This window comes from Pseudophryne corroboree, chromosome 1 (assembly GCF_028390025.1).
Source record: "Pseudophryne corroboree isolate aPseCor3 chromosome 1, aPseCor3.hap2, whole genome shotgun sequence".
In the NCBI taxonomy this organism is placed as follows: domain Eukaryota; kingdom Metazoa; phylum Chordata; class Amphibia; order Anura; family Myobatrachidae; genus Pseudophryne; species Pseudophryne corroboree.
This window is the reverse complement of record NC_086444.1, coordinates 77287852-77312220: the sequence shown is the minus strand read 5'-3', so window position 1 is coordinate 77312220 and position 24369 is coordinate 77287852.

Sequence of the window (24369 nt, the reverse complement as noted above, 5' to 3'; positions counted from 1 at the left end):
ATTTGAACAACAAAGTGCTTGATATTTCAATAGACAGGATCATTTGTATCCAACTACCAAGAATTGTCACAGAAGTTCTTTGTAAATACTTTCACCCAGCTGGTGCATACCAATACACTTGCCAGCCCCATACTGCCTCCACATTTACATATTCTGAATACTAATTAGAGATCATTTCTTCTATTTGTTTATATAAGGGAGATATAATAGGAGCAGGGCTGGACTGGGACTAAAAATAGGCCCTGGCATTTTTGAAGCACACAGGCCCACCTTTGTGACTCCTCCCCGTACTATTCCTGACTCCTCCCACTTATTAGTCTATGCTCTTACAAATATAATTAATATTCTAACAACATACAAGCGTACATCATTTTCTATTAAAATACACACAACCTGTGGTTGAAGTGGAAATTTTTAAGTGGGGGTATGTAAATGTGAAGTTTGTAAATAAGCGCGCGCTGAAGACGCGCTCCGGAAAAGGGGCGTGGCCACTCAAAATGGGCGTGTCCTTCAGTGTAGTTTATCACACCATACACCCCTTATACGCATTATGCACCACAATAGTAGGACCCCTTATACTATCTAGTACTGGTGCCTCTTTCACATTATACCACACAGTATGAGCCGAAATTCACATTATAGCACCCAGTATGAGCCGAAATTTACATTATATGCCCCCAATAGTGCAGTGCCAGATCCACAATTGCCCCCACAGTGCCAGGTATACAAATGCCCCCACAGTGCCAGGTATACAATTGCCCCCACAGTGCCAGGTATACAATTGCCCCCACAGTGCCAGGTAAACAATTGCCCCCACAGTGCTAGGTATACAAATGCCCCTACAGTGCCAGGTATACAAATGCCCCACAGTGCCAGGTATACAAATGCCCCCACAGTGCCAGGTAAACAATTGCCCCCACAGTGCCAGGTAAACAATTGCCCCCACAGTGCTAGGTATACAAATGCCCCTACAGTGCTAGGTATACAAATGCCCCTACAGTGCCAGGTATACAAATGCCCCACAGTGCCAGGTATACAAATGCCCCACAGTGCCAGCCAATTGCCCCCACAGTGCCAGATATACAATTGCCCCCACAGTGCCAGATATACAATTGTCCCCACAGCAGCCAGTGCTGCAGCTACTTACCGCTGCTGCACTGCTGCTGCTGCGGCTGCTCCTCCGGGCTGTGAGGGACGGGGGTGAATCAGGAGAGCAGAGCGCCCGCCAGCGCGGCTGTGTCTGGTGCTGCGGTGGTTTCGTTCAAACCAGCCGCCGGTTCGTGAGCCAATCAGAGCTCGCGGACCGGCGGCTTCTGATTGGCTGCCGGTCCGCGAGCTCTGATTGGCTCACGAACCGGCGGCTGGTTTGAGCGAAGCCGCCGCAGCACCAGACACAGCCACGCTGGCGGGCGCTCTGCTCTCCTCTCCTGACAGCTGAGACATGCTGCCGCCGGACTGAGCGGCAGCGTGTCTCAGTGACCGCTGGACCGGCCCAAGTGGCCATCGGCCCTTCTGGCATTTGCCAGAAGTGCCAGATGGCCAGTCCGGCCCTGAATAGGAGTGTTCCCAGTGAATATATACTGCTAATTTTATCCCACTTAATTTTATTACAATTCCCAATAAAAGTTCATTTATAACTATGTACAAGAAAGTATGCCCCCGAAAAGAGGTTCACTTTTGTGTTTTTTGCTGTCTTCCGAAAAACTTTCTGTTACCTCAGTACTTTTTGGAACCCCAGGAGTACATAGTGGCAGCAGGGTTGTGTTAGTAACTGTGAGTGCTGACGTGACCATAATCTGCTTCAGATTTATGTATCTGGGAACTGGCTGATCATGACAGTAGCAGATAGAACTATAGTTACAATTGCTCTAACTGTGGAATCACAAGTATTTTCCATTCTCCATGGTAAAACGACCACTCTGCAAATGGCTTATGAAGATGATGGACTAATTAACTTGAGGAGCACATTATATGTAACAAACCTAAGTGCTTGTAAGAGCATGAACAAGTTTATAGCTAGAATGTTATCCATCTCTTAGCAAATGACTTCAGTGAACATCATAATAAACATTATGGGGGAAATTCAACTGTTTGAAAAGTCGGTTGGGTGTCTGTTTTTTCCTATTATATAGGAAAAAACAGACACCCAACTGACTTTTCAAACATTTGAATTCCCCCCTATGTGCGCTATACTGCTTCTCCCCCATGTATGGAAGTGCCGGTATGCGGTACACAATAGGGGCGCTATGCGTCCCTGTTGATATTGGCACTGCTATTTATAAGATAGCACGCCGATATGCGTTGGAAGACAAGATGTTAATGCATTTGGTCGATGTCTCTTCCTGCTTTGCCTCGGTAATGAGGCGAAGCAGGAAGTGTTATATTGTGCCGCTATAATATATTTACCCCACAGTCTGTAACATGGCAGTTAGGAGCTGATTGGCTGGTACTTTATCTCCGTCCACTTTATCTCCATCCAAGGCTTAGTAAATAGACCCCTATGACACATTATGGTGCCTTTCAGTTCATATTGTGCCATAGTACAGTGGCTTCCAGTTCAAATAATAGCATATTGCAGTGCCCCCTTACCGTTATAACATCCACTACACACTCCTCTCACTGACAATGTAATGTCACACAATCCAGGCTGAGCAATGGATCAGACCCAATTGCTTAGCAGGCAAATCTGGGAAATTGGTATGCAACTAGAGATGAGCGGGTTCGGTTCCTCTGAATCCGAACCCGCCCGAACTTCAGGTTTTTTACACGGGTCCGAGCAGGCTCGGATCTTCCCGCCTTGCTCGGCTAACCCGAGCGCGCCCGAACGTCATCATCACGCTGTCGGATTCTCGCGAGACTCGGATTCTATATAAGGAGCCGCGCGTCGCCGCCATTTTCACACGTGCATTGAGAGTCATAGGGAGAGGACGTGGCTGGCGTCCTCTCCGTTTAGAGAAGAGAGAGACACAGTATTTTGGGGAGCATTATTAGGAGGAGTACTACTGTATACTACTATACTACTTGCTGAAGTGATATTTATAGATTAGATAGTGTGACTGTAAGTGTATTATCTGACTTGTGGGGGAGCAGTTAGAGTCTGAGAGCAGGACTCAGGAGTACATATAACGTACAGTGCACACTTTTGCTGCCAGAGTCAGTGCCACACTGCCATTGTTGTGACCACACTGACCACCAGTATAATAATATATTTTGTGATTGTCTGCTTAGGCCTTGGAGTACTAGTTGCAAGTTGCAACGTGACCTGAAGTGACCACCAGTTTAATAATCAATCACCACCAGTTTAATATATATATATATATATATATAATTGTATATAATATATATATATATATATAAAATATTGTATACCACCTACCCGTGGTTTTTTTTTTTTCATTCTTCTTTATACATACTACTATAGTAGCTTACTGTAGCAGTCTGCGGTGCTGTGCTGACCTGACAGTGTCCAGCAGGTCTGTCATCAGTCATTACATAATAAATATATATAGTACCTGTCCGGCTGCAGTACTAGTGATATTATATTGATTTCATCTCATTATCAATAATTTATCATCCAGTCTAGACTCTATATTAGCAGCAGACACAGTACGTTAGTCCACGGCTGTAGCTACCTCTGTGTCGGCACTCGGCAGTCCATCCATAATTGTATACCACCTACCCGTGGTTTTTTTTTTTTTCTTTCTTCTTTGTACATACTACTATAGAGTATAGTAGCTTACTGTAGCAGTCTGCGGTGCTGCTGAGCTGACAGTGTCCAGCAGGTCCGTCATCAGTCATCATTACCTAATAAATATATTATCTACCTGTCCGGCTGCAGTACTAGTGATATTATATATACATACATATATATATTGATTTCATCTCATTATCAATCATCCAGTCTATATTAGCAGCAGACACAGTACGTTAGTCCACGGCTGTAGCTACCTCTGTGTCGGCACTCGGCAGTCCATCCATAATTGTATACCACCTACCCGTGGTTTTTTTCTTTTCTTTCTTCTTTGTACATACTACTATAGTATAGTAGCTTACTGTAGCAGTCTGCGGTGCTGCTGAGCTGACAGTGTCCAGCAGGTCCGTCATCAGTCATCATTACCTAATAAATATATTATCTACCTGTCCGGCTGCAGTACTAGTGATATTATATATACATACATATATATATATATTGATTTCATCTCATTATCAATCATCCAGTCTATATTAGCAGCAGACACAGTACGTTAGTCCACGGCTGTAGCTACCTCTGTGTCGGCACTCGGCAGTCCATCCATAATTGTATACCACCTACCCGTGTTTTTTTTTTTTTTCTTTCTTCTTTGTACATACTACTATAGTATAGTAGCTTACTGTAGCAGTCTGCGGTGCTGCTGAGCTGACAGTGTCCAGCAGGTCCGTCATCAGTCATCATTACCTAATAAATATATTATCTACCTGTCCGGCTGCAGTACTAGTGATATTATATATACATACATATATATATATTGATTTCATCTCATTATCAATCATCCAGTCTATATTAGCAGCAGACACAGTACGTTAGTCCATGGCTGTAGCTACCTCTGTGTCGGCACTCGGCAGTCCATCCATAATTGTATACCACCTACCCGTGTTTTTTTTTTTCTTTCTTCTTTGTACATACTACTATAGTATAGTAGCTTACTGTAGCAGTCTGCGGTGCTGCTGAGCTGACAGTGTCCAGCAGGTCCGTCATCAGTCATCATTACCTAATAAATATATTATCTACCTGTCCGGCTGCAGTACTAGTGATATTATATATACATACATATATATATATTGATTTCATCTCATTATCATCCAGTCTATATTAGCAGCAGACACAGTACGGTAGTCCACGGCTGTAGCTACCTCTGTGTCGGCACTCGGCAGTCCATCCATAAGTATACTAGTATCCATCCATCTCCATTGTTTACCTGAGGTGCCTTTTAGTTGTGCCTATTAAAATATGGAGAACAAAAATGTTGAGGTTCCAAAATTAGGGAAAGATCAAGATCCACTTCCACCTCGTGCTGAAGCTGCTGCCACTAGTCATGGCCGAGACGATGAAATGCCAGCAACGTCGTCTGCCAAGGCCGATGCCCAATGTCATAGTACAGAGCATGTCAAATCCAAAACACCAAATATCAGTAAAAAAAGGACTCCAAAACCTAAAATAAAATTGTCGGAGGAGAAGCGTAAACTTGCCAATATGCCATTTACCACACGGAGTGGCAAGGAACGGCTGAGGCCCTGGCCTATGTTCATGGCTAGTGGTTCAGCTTCACATGAGGATGGAAGCACTCAGCCTCTCGCTAGAAAACTGAAAAGACTCAAGCTGGCAAAAGCACCGCAAAGAACTGTGCGTTCTTCGAAATCCCAAATCGACAAGGAGAGTCCAATTGTGTCGGTTGCGATGCCTGACCTTCCCAACACTGGACGTGAAGAGCATGCGCCTTCCACCATTTGCACGCCCCCTGCAAGTGCTGGAAGGAGCACCCGCAGTCCAGTTCCTGATAGTCAGATTGAAGATGTCAGTGTTGAAGTACACCAGGATGAGGAGGATATGGGTGTTGCTGGCGCTGGGGAGGAAATTGACCAGGAGGATTCTGATGGTGAGGTGGTTTGTTTAAGTCAGGCACCCGGGGAGACACCTGTTGTCCGTGGGAGGAATAGGGCCATTGACATGCCTGGTCAAAATACAAAAAAAATCAGCTCTTCGGTGTGGAAGTATTTCACCAGAAATGCGGACAACATTTGTCAAGCCGTGTGTTGCCTTTGTCAAGCTGTAATAAGTAGGGGTAAGGACGTTAACCACCTCGGAACATCCTCCCTTATACGTCACCTGCAGCGCATTCATAATAAGTCAGTGACAAGTTCAAAAACTTTGGGTGACAGCGGAAGCAGTCCACTGACCAGTAAATCCCTTCCTCTTGTAACCAAGCTCACGCAAACCACCCCACCAACTCCCTCAGTGTCAATTTCCTCCTTACCCAGGAATGCCAATAGTCCTGCAGGCCATGTCACTGGCAATTCTGACGAGTCCTCTCCTGTCTGGGATTCCTCCGATGCATCCTTGAGTGTAATGCCTACTGCTGCTGGCGCTGCTGTTGTTGCTGCTGGGAGTCGATCGTCATCCCAGAGGGGAAGTCGTAAGCCCACTTGTACTACTTCCAGTAAGCAATTGACTGTCCAACAGTCCTTTGCGAGGAAGATGAAATATCACAGCAGTCATCCTGCTGCAAAGCGGATAACTGAGGCCTTGACAACTATGTTGGTGTTAGACGTGCGTCCGGTATCCGCCGTTAGTTCACAGGGAACTAGACAATTTATTGAGGCAGTGTGCCCCCGTTACCAAATACCATCTAGGTTCCACTTCTCTAGGCAGGCGATACCGAGAATGTACACGGACGTCAGAAAAAGACTCACCAGTGTCCTAAAAAATGCAGTTGTACCCAATGTCCACTTAACCACGGACATGTGGACAAGTGGAGCAGGGCAGGGTCAGGACTATATGACTGTGACAGCCCACTGGGTAGATGTATGGACTCCCGCCGCAAGAACAGCAGCGGCGGCACCAGTAGCAGCATCTCGCAAACGCCAACTCTTTCCTAGGCAGGCTACGCTTTGTATCACCGCTTTCCAGAATACGCACACAGCTGAAAACCTCTTACGGCAACTGAGGAAGATCATCGCGGAATGGCTTACCCCAATTGGACTCTCCTGTGGATTTGTGGCATCGGACAACGCCAGCAATATTGTGTGTGCATTAAATATGGGCAAATTCCAGCACGTCCCATGTTTTGCACATACCTTGAATTTGGTGGTGCAGAATTTTTTAAAAAACGACAGGGGCGTGCAAGAGATGCTGTCGGTGGCCAGAAGAATTGCGGGACACTTTCGGCGTACAGGCACCACGTACAGAAGACTGGAGCACCACCAAAAACTACTGAACCTGCCCTGCCATCATCTGAAGCAAGAAGTGGTAACGAGGTGGAATTCAACCCTCTATATGCTTCAGAGGTTGGAGGAGCAGCAAAAGGCCATTCAAGCCTATACAATTGAGCACGATATAGGAGGTGGAATGCACCTGTCTCAAGCGCAGTGGAGAATGATTTCAACGTTGTGCAAGGTTCTGATGCCCTTTGAACTTGCCACACGTGAAGTCAGTTCAGACACTGCCAGCCTGAGTCAGGTCATTCCCCTCATCAGGCTTTTGCAGAAGAAGCTGGAGACATTGAAGGAGGAGCTAACACGGAGCGATTCCGCTAGGCATGTGGGACTTGTGGATGGAGCCCTTAATTCGCTTAACAAGGATTCACGGGTGGTCAATCTGTTGAAATCAGAGCACTACATTTTGGCCACCGTGCTCGATCCTAGATTTAAAACCTACCTTGGATCTCTCTTTCCGGCAGACACAAGTCTGCTGGGGTTCAAAGACCTGCTGGTGACAAAATTGTCAAGTCAAGCGGAACGCGACCTGTCAACATCTCCTCCTTCACATTCTCCCGCAACTGGGGGTGCGAGGAAAAGGCTCAGAATTCCGAGCCCACCCGCTGGTGGTGATGCAGGGCAGTCTGGAGCGACTGCTGATGCTGACATCTGGTCCGGACTGAAGGACCTGACAACGATTACGGACATGTCGTCTACTGTCACTGCATATGATTCTCTCACCATTGAAAGAATGGTGGAGGATTATATGAGTGACCGCATCCAAGTAGGCACGTCACACAGTCCGTACTTATACTGGCAGGAAAAAGAGGCAATTTGGAGGCCCTTGCACAAACTGGCTTTATTCTACCTAAGTTGCCCTCCCACAAGTGTGTACTCCGAAAGAGTGTTTAGTGCCGCCGCTCACCTTGTCAGCAATCGGCGTACGAGGTTACATCCAGAAAATGTGGAGAAGATGATGTTCATTAAAATGAATTATAATCAATTCCTCCGTGGAGACATTGACCAGCAGCAATTGCCTCCACAAAGTACACAGGGAGCTGAGATGGTGGATTCCAGTGGGGACGAATTGATAATCTGTGAGGAGGGGGATGTACACGGTGATATATCGGAGGATGATGATGAGGTGGACATCTTGCCTCTGTAGAGCCAGTTTGTGCAAGGAGAGATTAATTGCTTCTTTTTTGGTGGGGTCCAAACCAACCCGTCATTTCAGTCACAGTCGTGTGGCAGACCCTGTCACTGAAATGATGGATTGGTTAAAGTGTGCATGTCCTGTTTATACAACATAAGGGTGGGTGGGAGGGCCCAAAGACAATTCCATCTAGCACCTCTTTTTTCTTTCATTTTTCTTTGCGTCATGTGCTGTTTGTGGAATGTTTTTTGGAAGGGCCATCCTGCGTGACACTGCAGTGCCACTCCTAGATGGGCCCGGTGTTTGTGTCGGCCACTAGGGTCGCTTATCTTACTCACACAGCTACCTCATTGCTCCTCTTTTTTTCTTTGCGTCATGTGCTGTTTGGGGAGGGTTTTTTGGAAGGGCCATCCTGCGTGACACTGCAGTGCCACTCCTAGATGGGCCCGGTGTTTGTGTCGGCCACTAGGGTCGCTTATCTTACTCACACAGCTACCTCATTGCGCCTCTTTTTTTCTTTGCATCATGTGCTGTTTGGGGAGTGTTTTTTGGAAGGGCCATCCTGCGTGACACTGCAGTGCCACTCCTAGATGGGCCCGGTGTTTGTGTCGGCCACTAGGGTCGCTTATCTTACTCACACAGCTACCTCATTGCGCCTCTTTTTTTCTTTGCGTCATGTGCTGTTTGGGGAGGGTTTTTTGGAAGGGCCATCCTGCGTGACACTGCAGTGCCACTCCTAGATGGGCACGGTGTTTGTGTCGGCCACTAGGGTCGCTTATCTTACTCACACAGCTACCTCATTGCGCCTCTTTTTTTCTTTGCGTCACGTGCTGCTTGGGGAGGGTTTTTTGGAAGGGCCATCCTGCGTGACACTGCAGTGCCACTCCTAGATGGGCCCGGTGTTTGTGTCGGCCACTAGGGTCGCTTATCTTACTCACACAACTACCTCATTGCGCCTCTTTTTTTCTTTACGTCATGTGCTGTTTGGGGAGGGTTTTTTGGAAGGGCCATCCTGCGTGACACTGCAGTGCCACTCCTAGATGGGCCCAGTGTTTGTGTCGGCCACTAGGGTCGCTTATCTTACTCACACAGCTACCTCATTGCGCCTCTTTTTTTCTTTGCGTCATGTGCTGTTTGGGGAGTGTTTTTTGGAAGGGCCATCCTGCATGACACTGCAGTGCCACTCCTAGATGGGCCCGGTGTTTGTGTCGGCCACTAGGGTCGCTTATCTTACTCACACAGCTACCTCATTGCGCCTCTTTTTTTCTTTGCGTCATGTGCTGTTTGGGGAGGGTTTTTTGGAAGGGCCATCCTGCGTGACACTGCAGTGCCACTCCTAGATGGGCCCGGTGTTTGTGTCGGCCACTAGGGTCGCTTATCTTACTCACACAGCTACCTCATTGCGCCTCTTTTTTTCTTTGCGTCATATGCTGTTTTGGGAGGGTTTTTTGGAAGGGCCATCCTGCGTGACACTGCAGTGCCACTCCTAGATGGGCCCGGTGTTTGTGTCGGCCACTAGGGTCGCTTATCTTACTCACACAGCTACCTCATTGCGCCTCTTTTTTTCTTTGCGTCATGTGCTGTTTGGGGAGGGTTTTTTGGAAGGGCCATCCTGCGTGACACTGCAGTGCCACTCCTAGATGGGCACGGTGTTTGTGTCGGCCACTAGGGTCGCTTATCTTACTCACACAGCTACCTCATTGCGCCTCTTTTTTTCTTTGCGTCATGTGCTGTTTGGGGAGTGTTTTTTGGAAGGGCCATCCTGCGTGACACTGCAGTGCCACTCCTAGATGGGCCCGGTGTTTGTGTCGGCCACTAGGGTCGCTTATCTTACTCACACGGCTACCTCATTGCGCCTCTTTTTTTCTTTGCGTCATGTGCTGTTTGGGGAGGGTTTTTTGGAAGGGCCATCCTGCGTGACACTGCAGTGCCACTCCTAGATGGGCCCGGTGTTTGTGTCGGCCACTAGGGTCGCTTATCTTACTCACACAGCTACCTCATTGCGCCTCTTTTTTTCTTTGCGTCATATGCTGTTTGGGGAGGGTTTTTTGGAAGGGCCATCCTGCGTGACACTGCAGTGCCACTCCTAGATGGGCCCGGTGTTTGTGTCGGCCACTAGGGTCGCTTATCTTACTCACACAGCTACCTCATTGCGCCTCTTTTTTTCTTTGCGTCATGTGCTGTTTGGGGAGGGTTTTTTGGAAGGGCCATCCTGCGTGACACTGCAGTGCCACTCCTAGATGGGCACGGTGTTTGTGTCGGCCACTAGGGTCGCTTATCTTACTCACACAGCTACCTCATTGCGCCTCTTTTTTTCTTTGCGTCATGTGCTGTTTGGGGAGTGTTTTTTGGAAGGGCCATCCTGCGTGACACTGCAGTGCCACTCCTAGATGGGCACGGTGTTTGTGTCGGCCACTAGGGTCGCTTAGCTTAGTCATCCAGCGACCTAGGTGCAAATTTTAGGACTAAAAATAATATTGTGAGGTGTGAGGTATTCAGAATAGACTGAAAATGAGTGGAAATTATGGTTTTTGAGGTTAATAATACTTTGGGATCAAAATGACCCCCAAATTCTATGATTTAAGCTGTTTTTTAGTGTTTTTACAAAAAAACACCCGAATCCAAAACACACCCGAATCCGACCAAAAAAATTCGGTGAGGTTTTGCCAAAACGCGGTCGAACCCAAAACACGGCCGCGGAACCGAACCCAAAACCAAAACACAAAACCCGAAAAATTTCAAGTGCACATCTCCATATGCAACTTTATAACCTGGGTTCAGGCCCCATAAGTCTCTGGGCCCCATAGCAGTGGCACCCCTTGCACCCACTCTAGTTATACCCATAGCGCCATCCCAAAGTTCAGTATGAGAAGAACAGAAACTGCCTCCTGCTATGTGTAATACGACCTTTCTTGTATTTGCATGTATACTTGTGGATGTTGCAACTTCCATCTTTCTCTGCAAAGTTTTTTCTAACTTTCCTAGAAAATTGATTGTTGACAGACTGATCCTATCTGTAAATGCTTAAAGCGCTGTGCCTAAACTAGATTTTTGGATAACCTTTCCTCTTTCTGGAAGTGAATCACTTGGATTTGCAGATAAACTTGTCTACGGAAGACTGCTGCAATGAATTATGAAATTATCAAGTAGACTGGAAAAAGCCATCTCACTTCCAACCAATCAGCTCCTAACTGTCATTTTTCAAACAGCATGTAACATGGCCAGAGCCGGCCCTAACCAATATGATGCCCTAGGCAAGATTTTGGCTGGTGCCCCCTAGCACCACCGCTGGTTCTGCCTCTGACCTTACACCTCTTTCCCAGCACCATCACCCCTCATCCATAGCAGTCCTTGTACCCCCTATATTTTAAATAGGAACAGTTCGCACATTTGACGCACAGCCCAAAAAGGGGCATCTTCTTGCTGGGAAGGGGCATGGCCACACAATAGTAACACCAATTCCAATTATGCCACACAGTACTGCAACTTTATTCACATTTTATCTTGCTATAGTGTCCATAATTCATATTACATCCCACAGTAGTATCACTTTACCTTATAAACATTACTCCTCACAGTAGAGCCCCTTATTCACATTACATCACACTGAATTGCTCGTTATTCACATTACACCACACCTTATTGCTCTTTTTTCACATTAGACGACACAGTAGTGCCCTTTCTATATGCAGCGCCACATAGTAGAGCACCTTATACACATAATGCCACACATTAATAATGTATTTATATACAATTCCACACAGTTATGCCCCATACACATATGAGACACATTAATGTCCTTATAAACATAATGCACCTTACACATTATGACAACCTTTATTAATGCCCTTTTACACATAATGTCCCTTACACATAAGCCGCACATTATTAATGCCCTTATACACATAATGACACACATAGTGCCCCTCTACACATTTGCTGCACATTATTAGTGCCCCTATACACATAATGACACACATACAGTAGTACCCTGTTACACATATACCGCACATTATTAATGCCCTTATACACATAATGACACAGTACCCCCTACACATATGTTGCACATTATTAATGCATTTTTACATGACACACATAATGCTCCTTACACATATTCCAAACACTACTGCACAACCAACCCACTCACATGCACACAGCACTCACACTTCCACTAACACTGTGACCTCTGCCTCTGCTTGGATACAGATGTGTCCTCACAAATCTTGCCTCAATGTTAATGTCGAGCACCTTTCTTTAATGAAAATACATCTTATTATCATTACTATGTGGCTAGGATGCACAAGCAGCTTCTGCTGATTAAACTGATATGCAGCATGCCTATATTCTGTGTGAGACTGTTGCTGTATCTGCATATGAAATGCTACATACAGAATATAGGCATGCTGCATATCATTTTAATCAGCAGAAGCTGATGATGCCCCTAGGCATATCAAATGCCCTAGGCAATTGCCTAGTTTGTCTATGCCTATGGCCGGCTCTGAACATGGCAGTTAGGAACTGATTGGTTGGTTCTTTATTAGCATGCAATTTATCACTCTCCAAAGCCTTCTAGTGGATTCACAGCACCGTATAGCCTAACAATCTTTATTTTTGTAAAATCATAAGTGGTCTTAAGAAAACATACTGTATGGACACTAGTTGGTCACATCGACAAAAAAAACTGTGCTCAAATCAATCGGATGTACTTTACATATAGTAACATTATACATACTGTATAATGTATGCTCAATTGGATGCATGTCAGTATGCAGCCCTAGAGTATGTCAGCAATACATCATATATATATATATATATATATATAGATAGATAGATAGATAGATAGATAGATAGATAGATAGATAGATAGTTAGATAGATAATAAAAATGCCTATTAAAAGCAATTAACATTTGTATGGATAATGAAAAATAAATTTGCTTTGATTTAAATAAAAAAATAAACTTCTTTTATAACAGTCAGAATATTCTACCTCAATATTATTAAAAGTACCAAAAGCTTAATTACAAAATTTGAGCATGAAATTATATAATATAGTAACAGGGTCGGCACCATGTATATACTCAGGTTATATACATGCGTATATAGGGGGATATTCAAATGTTTGAAAAGTTGGTTGGGTGTCTGTTTTTTCCTGTCTATTAGATAGGAAAAAACAGACACCGCACTGACTTTTCAAACAATTGAATACCCCCCATAGAGTCAAGTTCATTAGGATGCTCTATGTAGCTGTCAGCCAGATGCCGGGAGAGGACAACGGGACCAGGATTAGGTCTAAACTTGCTCTACTCCCAGCAGCGACCCTGCTGAGGCTGATCTGGTTTGTGCTGCCAGCTTACAGACAGTCACCATGAATGTCAGCAGCTTCATAACATGCTCAGTGACGCACTCAGGGTGGGTTTCTGAGTACCCAGATATTTCTGCCGACAGACTGATTTTTTCCTGAGACAGAGAAGTCTACGACTCTGTCTTTATTATGGCCAGTGTTCTACTGATGTATAGGGGGCATTTATTATTATTATTATTATTATTATTATTATCCTTTATTTATATGGCGCCACAAGGGTTCCGCAGCGCCCAATTACAGAGTACATATGCACATAATCAAAACAGGAAAACAGTGACTTACAGTTGAAGACAATATAGGACAAGTACAGGGTAACTAAGCATAACTACACCAGTAAATGACAGAGATAAGTTCCAGGTGGCCAAAAAACTGCGTGATTTGGGCAGTTGAGGATTATTAAAGTAAGAAAAGGATAAGCACATGAGGGAAGAGGGCCCTACTCGTGTGAGCTTACATTCTAAGGCATGGCAGGAAGGTAGGCTCAGTTGAAGGTAGGCTCCCTTCCAGTACATAGGCTACTCACCTGGATGGCCAGGTAAGTAGTCTATGCCCTGAAGTGGGTGAGGGGTGGGAACAGTCCATGACCCATGGCAGCACCCCCTTTGCTGGCTTCTGTGCACTTCTATGCTTGTACTGCACCACAGAACAACGCAGTGACCACTATACCATAAAGAGAGCCTTATAGTGCTACCATGAGACAGAGAGCATCACAGTGACCGCCATACAATATTGAGAGTAGTTTTGATTGTCTTTCATTCATGGGGACTGATTTTGAGTCACACGCAGGTAGCAATGTACAAGGATCTTGTGGATTTCAGCATACTGCTCATGCACTAAAGAAATACCGTACATTTTTTTTGGCGCATGCGCTTAATGAGGTATCCGCACACGGAGTTAGCTACTGCGTATGTATTTATCCAACAAACCACTGTTTCCATGAAATTAGCATTTCTGGGCAGTAACAGTGGTGACCATGTGATTACACAGAACTCTACTGCCTTGTGGGTGTGTTGTGGCGTGTAAGCTGACTTCCTTTTTCGGTTGTAGTGTGCAGACAGAGGAGAGAAGTCTGTTTTTGCACCCAGGATAGGGCTAGTGTAAATTCTGATACTACCAGAGGAGGAACTACCATTGGTGCAGCAGGTGCATTGCACCGGGGCCCCTGTGGACTAAGAGCCCACTGCTATCCAGACCAGAAATGAGTTATCCCCTGGCTTCCCCTTCGAAGACCATTTTGGGCAATGTCAGCTGAATGGCCCAGTACAGAGAGCAGGGCGGGCCCCACTGCCTCTCCCTGTCACCCACTGCCTCTCCCTATCACCCCCTGCCTCCCCTTGCCTTCCACTGTCACCCTTTGCCTCCACCTCCCTTCCACTGTCACCTTCTGCCTCCCCCTGTTACCCTCGTCTGGCATATTGTGAACTTGGGTTGCGGTGGAGGAAGGGGGCCCAAATTATATTTTTGCACCTGGGCCCATCACACACATGTTCCGCCACTGGATACTACGTAAAGACATTGAGCGCGATAGACTTCCACAGGCAGCCGAATGGATTTTTAGTATATAAAGGTGAATTCTCCCATTATCTTAAACTAATAAAACTGGCTACCCCAGCCGTAAGGAAAAACATCGACAGATGCGTCTGATGCAGAATCAGATCCATTATCTTCCTAATCCCATTTTTGATAAGCATCAACATCTTTAAATAACGAGTTTTATGGTAAGAACTTACCCTTGTTAAAACTCTTTCTGCGAGGTACACTGGGCTCCACAAGTCTGTACAATGGGGTGTAGAGTAGGATCTTGATCCGAGGCACCAACAGGCTCAAAGCTTTGACCTTCTTCCCAAGATGCATAGCGCCGCCTCCTATATCACCCCGCCTCCCAGCACAGGAGCTCAGTTTAGTTAACCAGCCCAATGCAGTAGCAGGAAAAGAGACGACAACGGTTAGTAGCCACATACACCACACTCTCATGACAGGAGAAGTGTCAGCGGCTAATGCCATATCAACCCAAAGAAGCTAAGTGCGTCAGGGTGGGCGCTTTGTGGAGCCCAGTGTACCTCGCAGAAAGAGTTTTAACAAGGGTAAGTTCTTACCATAAAACTCGTTTTCTGCTGCGGGGTACACTGGGCTCCAGAAGGATAGACATAGGGGATGTCCTAAAGCAGTTCCTTATGGGAGGGGACGCACTGTAGCGGGCACAAGAACCCAGCGTCTAAAGGAAGCATCCTGGGAAGCTGCAGTATCGAAGGCATAGAACCTTATGAACGTGTTCCCGGAGGACCACGTAGCCGCCTTGCGCAATTGATCAAGGGTCGCACAACTTTGGGCCGCCCAAGAAGGTCCTACAGACCGAGTAGAATGGGCCAAAAGGTGAACAGGAGCTGACAGAGCAGCCTTCACATAAGCATGCGCAATCACCATTCTAATCCACCTGGCCAGGGTCTGCTTGTGAGCAGGCCAGCCACGTTTGTGAAATCCAAACAAAACAAAGAGAGAATCAGACTTTCGAATAGAAGCAGTTCTCTTCACATAGATACGGAGAGCCCGTACCACATCCAAAGACCGCTCTTTGGGAGACAAATCAGGAGAGACAAGAGCTGGAACCACAATCTCCTGATTAAGGTGGAACGAAGAAATCACCATAGGCAAATATCCGGGATGAGTCCTAAGAACCGCCCGGTCACGGTGAAAAAATCATATATGGGGAACTACAAGACAAGGCTCCCAAATCCGACACTCTTCTAGCAGAGGCAATAACCAACAGAAACACCACCTTAAGGGAAAGCCACTTAAGGTCAGCTGAACCAAGAGGTTCAAATGGAGACTCTTGTAACGCCTCGAAAACAACGACAAGTCCCAAGGAGCCACAGGCGGGACATAGGGAGGTTGGATACGCAACACACCCTGAGTTAAAGTATGAACATCAGGTAAAGTCGCAATTTTTCTCTGAAACCACCCCGACAAGGCAGAAATATGAACCTTGAGGGAGGCCAGACGCAGGCCTAAATCTAGGCCCTGCTGTAGAAAAGCCAAAATTTTGGCTGTACTAAACTTGGAAGCGTCATAATGATTAGATGCGCACCAAAGTAGGAATGCCAGACCCGATGGTAAATCCGAGCAGAGGCCGGTTTCCGGACCTGCAACATAGTTTTAATGACCTCTTCAGAAAAACCATTAGCTCTTAAGAAGGAAGCTTCAAGAGCCACGCCATCAAAGACAGCCGGGCTAGGTCCTGGTAGACACAGGGGCCCTGAACGAGGAGGTCTGGGCATTGTGGAAGTAGAAGTGGACTCTCTGACGATAGGCCTTGCAGGTCTGAGAACCAGTGCCGTCTGGGCCACGTCGGAGCTATAAGAAGCAGAATTCCTTTTTATTGCTTGAACTTCTGAATTACCCTGGGCAGGAGTGACACTGGAGGGAACACGTACGGCAGCCGAAACCTCCACGGCACTGCCAGCGCATCCACGAATGCTGCTTAAGGATCCCTTGTCCTTGCTCCAAAGACCAAACCTTGTGATTGTGTCGAGACGCCATCAGATCCACATCTGGAAGACCCCACCTTTCCACGAGGAGTTGAAACACTTCTGGATGGAGGCCCCACTTGCCGACATGCACGTCCTGACGACTGAGAAAGTCCGCTTCCCAATTCAGGACTCCCGGAATGAATATTGCCGATATTGCCGGTAGATGGTGTTCTGCCCAATGTAGAATCCGTGAGGCTTCCTTCATTGCCAAACGGCTTTGAGTGCCACCTTGATGATTTATGTAAGCCACTGTGGTGGCGTTGTTCAACTGTACTTGAACAGGACAGTTCTGAATCAAATGCTGGGCTAGGTTCAACGCATTGAAGACCGCCCGCAATTCCAGAATTTTGATCAAGAGGAGAGATTCCTCCTTGGTCCACCAACCCTGCAAGGAGTGCTGCTCCAGCACCGCGCCCCAACCTCTTAGACTGGCATCTGTTGTCAACAGGACCCAGTTGGATATCCAGAAGGGACGGCCTCTGCACAATTGTCGGTCCTGGAGCCACCATAGCAGCGACAGATGAACCTCCGGAGTCAAAGAGATCATTTGAGACCTGATCCGGTGAGGCAGGCCATCCCACTTGGCTAGAATCAGCTTCTGGAGGGGGTGAGAATGGAATTGAGCATACTCCACCATGTCGAATGCTGATACCATGAGGCCCAGCACCTGCATTGCCGAATGTATCGACACTTGCGGACGAGAAAGGAAGCAACGAATCCTGTCCTGAAGTTTCAGGACTTTCTTCTGAGACAAGAACAACCTCTGGTTGTGAGTGTCCAACAGCGCTCCCAGATGCACCATGCTCTGAGCAGGGACCAGGGAGGATTTCTTCCAGTTGATAAGCCACCTGTGGGCTTGTAGAAACTGGACCGTCATATCCAGATGACGCAGGAGAAGATCTGGGGAATTTGCCAGGATTAACAAGTCGTCCAGATACGGCAGTATCCTGACCCCTTGACGGCGGAGTACCACCGTCATCACCGCCATAACTTTGGTGAAGACTTGCGGAGCCGTTGTTAAACCAAAAGGTACCGCCCAAAATTGGTAATGGAGGTTGCCAATAGCGAACCTCAGGTATTGTTGATGTGACACTGCTATAGGAATATGCAGGTAAACATCCTGTATGTCCAGGGAGACCATGTAGTTCCCATGTTCCAAGGCCAGAACTATAGAGCGAAGTGTTTCCATATGGAACTTGGAAACCTTCACAAACTTGTTCAGTGCCTTGAGGTTGAGAATGGGCCGGGAGGAACCATTCGGTTTCGGGACTAGAAACAGTGGAGAATAGCACCCCCGGCCCCTCTGGGCAAGAGGCACCTGTACTACGACTCCTGTATCCAGGAGGGTCTGTACCACCAAATGCAGAGTGCCTGCATTTGTCTGGTCCGACAGGACGTCTGTCTGGCAAAATCGATGAGGGGGTCAGTTTTTGAAGGCTATGGCGTAACCTCGAGTGACGACGTACCATACCCAGGCATCTGAAGTGGTCTTCAACCATTCCTGGGTATACCCTAGAAACCGGCCCCCCACCCTGGGATCCCCCAGGGGGAGGCCCGCCCCGTCATGTGGCAGGCTTATCGGTCTTGGCTGCTGGCTGATGGGCAGCCCAGGCTCTTTTGGGCTTCGGCTTACCAGGTTTGGAAGTGCGGGCCTGCCTATGGTACGCCTGACCTTTTGCTTTACCTGAAGGACGAAAGGGGCGAAAGGACATGCCTTTGGCCTACAACACAGGAGGAGCTGTATTAGGCAGACAGGCAATTTTGGCAGTAGCCAAGTCAGCCACTATCTTATTTAAGTCCTCCCCAAACAGAATATCCCCCTTGAAAGGGAGTACCTCCAGGGTTTTTCTAGAGTCCAGATCCACAGACCAGGATCTCGGCCACAATATCCTGCGAGCCAGGACTGACGTAGTAGAGGCCTTGGCTGCTAGGATACCGGCATCAGAAGCCGCCTCTTTAATATAGCGAGAAGCTGTGACAATATATGACAAGCATTGTCTAGCATGGTCAGAGGAGATTTCAGCTTCTAACTCCAAGGTCCATGCTTCAATAGCCTCTGCCGCCCATGTAGCTGCAATAGTGGGCCTTTGTGCAGCACCCGTGAGGGTGTAAATCGCTTTTAGACAACCCTTGACACGTTTATCCGTAGGCTCTTTTAGAGACGTGACGGTAGTGACAGTTAGAGCAGAGGAAACCACCATCCTAGCCACATGTGAGTCCACTGGAGGAGGCGTTTCCCAATTTTTAGACAGATCTGGCGCGAGGGGATAGCGAGCCAGCATCTTCTTTTGAGGCACAAACTTCGTACCCGGGCTTTGCCAGGCTTCCTGATATATATCCACTAGGTGGTCAGAGTGAGGTAAAACTTGTTTAATCACATTCTGACGCTTGAACCTATCTGGTTTCTTAGGAGGAACGGATGGCTCAGGATCATCCATAATCTTCAGAATTAACTTAATAGCCTCCAAAAGATCAGGAACATCCACATGTGAACTACCCTCCCCATCAGCCGTATCTGAGTCAGAACCTGTGGGGTCAGTGTATGTGCTGTCTTCATCAGACGAGATGTCAGTGACAGCAGTGGATTGTGAGGAGACGAGCGCTCGCTTAGAGGACCTCTTGGATTTAGGCGAGCGTTGGTCAGACTTTTTTAGTAGTCAGGGACTGGTTCAACTTCTTTAATTGAGCAGATAAATCGTCCGCCCACGGCGGGATAGCTGCAGGGCCCACATACGGTTGTACCGGCATTGGGGGTCCCATAGGGGGTGTTAGTTTATGAACTAGCGTATGCAGAAGCGTGGAAAAAGCGGCCCACGGAGGGTCAGTATGTGCCTCCGTTGCCACAGTCCCACTGGGGAGCAAGGAGCCCCCAGAACCAGAGACCACAGCTGCTATATTCTCCCCATATGTGTCTGTGGCTTCAGCAACACCAGCAGTGTGTTCCGCCCCAGAACCGTTACCCTCAGATGCAGACATGATATAACTTGCAGTATGAGGTAACACAGTACAATTATTAGCAGCACTATATCCCTAAACCCAAACCCCTGCGCAGTGTAGTCAGCACCAGCAGAGATAAAGGAGAGATATGGTGACTAAATCACAGAGAAAAATACGTAATACAGTATATCTTTGTGAAAATCCTATATTAAATAACACCTGACGCACCAAGCCCCCTCAGGTTATAGAATATAGGGATAGCAAGTTGAGTGAAAGACACGAGATGGACAACACTCAGCTATCAATGCACACACAAATAGTCACAGTTTGTACAATGCAGAGGTTATTACAGACAATAATACTGCACTGGACTAGCTTACACAGCTATATAACAGTAGATATAACACGACACAGTAAGAAACTGCATGTATATCACAGGGTAATTGTACTATAATATAAACCCCTGACTAAATGCACTCTTTCTTACTAACATTGACTAAAAAGTAGTGATGAGTGGGTTCCTTTTCTCGGAAACCGAACCCCCCCGAACTTCACCCATTTTACACGGGTCCGAGGTAGGTACGAACCTTTCCGCCTAGCTCGGCTAACCCGAGCGCGCCCGAACTTTATCATCCCGCTGTCGGATTCTCGCGAGATTCAGATTCTATATAAGCAGCCGCGCGTCGCCGCCATTTTCACTCGTGCATTGGAGATGATAGGGAGAGGACGTGGCTGGCGTCCTCTCCGTTTATTTTTGAACTTGATTGCTTTATTGCTTAATTGTGGGAAGGACTGGGGAGCAGCTGTTAGGAGGAGTACAGTGCAGAGTTTTGCAGATCAATGACCACCAGTTTTATCCGTTCTCTGCCTGAAAAAAACGCTCCATATCTGTGCTCAGTGTGCTGCATAATATATCTGTGCTCACACTGCTTAATTGTGGGGACTGGGGAGCAGCTGTATTATATAGCAGGAGTACAGTGCAGAGTTTTGCTGACAGTGACCACCAGTATACGTTGTCTGCCTGAAAAACACTCCTTATCTGTGCTCAGTGTGCTGCTTTATTGTGGGGACTAGGGACCACCAGTATAATTAATATTATATAGGAGGAGTACAGTGCAGAGTTTTCCTGAGCAGTCACCACCAGTATACTATATATAGCAGTACGATACGGAAGGCCACTGCTGTGCCTACCTCTGTGTCGTCACTAAGTATACTATCCATATACATTCTATACCTGTGGTGCATTTTAGTTTTGCAGTTTGCTGACACAGTGACCACCAGTATACTATATATAGCAGTACGATACGGAAGGCCACTGCTGTGCCTACCTCTGTGTCGTCATTAAGTATACTATCCATCTACATTCTATACCTGTGGTGCATTTTAGTTTTGCAATTTGCTGACACAGTGACCACCAGTATACTATATATAGCAGTACGGTACGGAAGACCACTGCTGTGCCTACCTCTGTGTCGTCATTAAGTATACTATCCATCTACATTCTATACCTGTGGTGCATTTTAGTTTTGCAGTTTGCTGACACAGGGACAACCAGTATACTATATATAGCAGTACGATACGGAAGACCACTGCTGTGCCTACCTCTGTGTCGTCATTAAGTATACTATCCATCTACATTCTATACCTGTGGTGCATTTTAGTTTTGCAGTTTGCTGACAGTGACCACCAGTATATATACAGCGACCTTGGTGCGCCTCTTTTTTTCTTTACATCATGTGCTGTTTGGGGACAATTTTTTTGAAGTGCTATCCTGCCTGACACTGCAGTGCCACTCCTAGATGGGCCAGGTGTTTGTGTTGGCCACTTGTGTCGCTTAGCTTAGTCACACAGCGACCTTGGTGCGCCTCTTTTTTTCTTTGAATCATGTGCTGTTTGGGGACTATTTTTTTGAAGTGCCATCCTGCCTGACACTGCAGTGCCACTCCTAGATGGGCCAGGGGTTTGTGTCGGCCACTTGTGTCGCTTAGCTTAGTCACACAGCGACCTTGGTGCGCCTCTTTTTTTATTTGCATCATGTGCTGCTTGGGGACAATTTTTTTTTAAGTGCCATCCTGCCTGACACTGCAGTGCCACTCCTAGATGGGCCAGGTGTTTGTGTCGGCCACTTGTGTAGCTTAGCTTAGTCACACAGCGACCTTGGTGCGCCTCTTTTTTTCTTTGCATCATATGCTGTTTGGGGACAATTTTTTTAAGTGCCATCCTGCCTGACACTGCAGTGCCACTCCTAGATGGGCCAGGTGTTTGTGTCGGCCACTTGTGTCGCTTAGCTTAGCCATCCAGCGACCTCGGTGCAAATTGTAGGACTAAAAATAATATTGTGAGGTGTTCAGAATAGACTGGAAATGAGTGGAAATTATGGTAATTGAGGTTAATAATACTATGGGATCAAAATTACCCCCAAATTCTATGATTTAAGCTGTTTTTTAGGGTTTTCTGAAAAAAACGCCCAAATCCAAAACACACCCGAATCCGACAAAAAAATTTCGGTGAGGTTTTGCCAAAACGCGTCCGAATCCAAAACACGGCCGCGGAACCGAATCCAAAACCAAAACACAAAACCCGAAAAATGTCCGGTGCACATCACTACTAAAAAGGCAGGTAGAATACTTAAGTGTCATGTAAAGTCACAGCACTGACAACCAGGTGGCTTTACATAGGAGGATTTGCCCAAGCAGTCCCAGGAACAGTGAGCTGAGGAGTAATGGCGCCGCAGACACTGACAGGGAGTGAGGAAAAGACAGAGATGAGGCTCCAGGGCGGAAACACTTGCTGGAAATGGCGCCCTGGGGCTGGGGGAGGGGTTTCAGGTCTAAGCCTTATCCCCCTTGCTGGCAAAACCACGGGGTACAGTGGGCGATATTAAAATCGGTTTTAAGAGAAAACCTGACCTGCACCCATACCATGGTGATCTAGTGGGATCGCCTGTATCCACCGCCAGCGCGCAGCCCGCCTCCCACTGACCGCGCCGGATCGCGATAAAGACCGGGTCCCGCGATTGGGACCCACTTACCACCTCCCGAAGTGCGGCCACGCGATCCTGGAGAGCCCTAGCCGTGTGTGTCTAACACGAAGAAAACCGGAGCCTCCGCTGTAGGTACCCGGCAACCAGGGCTCGGGAGTGTACAGCGCCGCTGGGGAGAGCTGGAGCTGCAGCAGTGAATGTCACAAGACATTTACCACCGTTGCTGCCCTTGAAGTCTTCACTTTTTACCTCATAAAAAGCTTTTCTCAGGGCTGCTTGGAGCAGCCCCTCTGTTAAGTGCCTGCTTACTGCAGCACCAACTGACAAACTGAGCTCCTGTGCTGGGAGGCGGGGTGATATAGGAGGCGGCGCTATGCATCTTGGGAAGAAGGTCAAAGCTTTGAGCCTGTTGGTGCCTCGGATCAAGATCCTACTCTACACCCCATTGTCCAGACTTGTGGAGCCCAGTGTACCCCGCAGCAGAAAAAATCAATTTATGTACATTAACCCTGCCAATTACCTCCCTAGTCCCATTAAATAAAACATTTATCTTAATTTACTCTGTTCCAACATTAACCACTTATTCATTATATTACCTACCAAAACCTAGACCCATTCCCGCCTATACCCTAACATCTTACTTGTTGGGTAGTCTTATCTGTTCCTCTTTGTGCAGTCACAGCAGCATTTAGGAATCAACAGCCAGGCTGGTCCCGCCGAGGCTGTGACCAAGGGCGTAGCTACCATAGGTGCAGGCAGTGCAGCTGCTATGGGGCCCAGAGCTAAGAGGGTCCACCTTCCCTGTCACAGTTACATGTGTTATATACAGGGTGTAGCTACCATAGGTGCAGAGAGTGCAGCTTCTATGGGGCCCAGAGCTGATAGGGGCCCACATTCTCCGGTCAATGTTATATGTGTTATATACATTTTTTGCCATTGAGTGGTACGTAGAGGTCCTTTCAAACTTTTTCCTTGGGGCCTGCAATATATCTAGGTATGCCGCTGCACCTGCTCATTGTAGTGTGGTATAAAATTAACTGGACAGCATTTTAATGTTATATAATATGAACCAGGGCACTGTAATATGGCACAATATGAATGGGGAGCAATATATATAATAATGTGAATTGGGGATACTGTGCGGCATAATGTGTACTGGCAGCTCTGAAATGTGACATAGGGGGAACTTAAGCACTACTACCATTCATAAAAGAAACTAGGGCACTACTATGGGTCATAACATTAAATAAAGCTATGCTATGGTTCAGAGAATGAACTAGGGCACTATTATAGGCCATAAAATCATCAACTGCTGCAGAGAGGAGTCTCTCTAGAAACATTGGGACGGGGGGCCCTTCAAAATGTTGCTAGGGGGGCCACAAAGTTCTGGCTATGCCCCTGGCTGTGACTGAGGAGGAGGAGGAGGAGGAGGAGGAGGGGCCATCAAATTGGAGC